Source organism: Corvus kubaryi, unplaced genomic scaffold (genome assembly GCF_017639235.1).
Source record: "Corvus kubaryi isolate FWS band 111438036 unplaced genomic scaffold, C.kubaryi_AGA036_p1.0 66, whole genome shotgun sequence".
Classification (NCBI taxonomy): domain Eukaryota; kingdom Metazoa; phylum Chordata; class Aves; order Passeriformes; family Corvidae; genus Corvus; species Corvus kubaryi.
Genome location: NW_024582054.1, coordinates 15,482,003 through 15,482,534, shown reverse-complemented (window position 1 = coordinate 15,482,534; position 532 = coordinate 15,482,003).

Below are 532 nucleotides of genomic sequence, written 5' to 3'. Positions count from 1 at the left end.
CGGGGGCCGGGGCGCGGACCCGCGGTCTTTTTGGGGGCGGGGGGCGGTTGTGGGGGGGGGGGTGCGCAGGGCTGAGCGCGCCGCGGTGCCGGAGCAGCCCGAGCCCCGCGCACGCCGCCGCCGCCGCCCCCTGCTGCCGCCGCGCCCGCCCGACCGGCCCCGGCTTTTAAAGAGACCGCGGGTCCGCGCCCCGGCCCCCGACACGGTCCGCCCGGCCCCGACAGCGGGCACGGCCCCGGGCACGGGCAGCAGCGCTCCGCCGGGCTTCACCTCCCACGCTTCCGCCGCCTCCTCCCCGTAAAGAGGTTCAGCGGCTTTTCGGCTGCCTTCGGCCCGTCAGCGTCTCGTTCCTCGAGCGCTCCTTCACCGGGCCGGCACAGCAAGGGGGGATTTTTGCCCCTCTGGTCTCAGCAAGGCGAAGGCGGGCGGATGCGGCTTATTTTTTCCTTCAGTTTGCCACCAGGGACCTGCCGTCAGAGCAGAGGCAGCGTCTTCCTCAGATACTCAGTTTCATGAGTCCCCCAAAACCCTT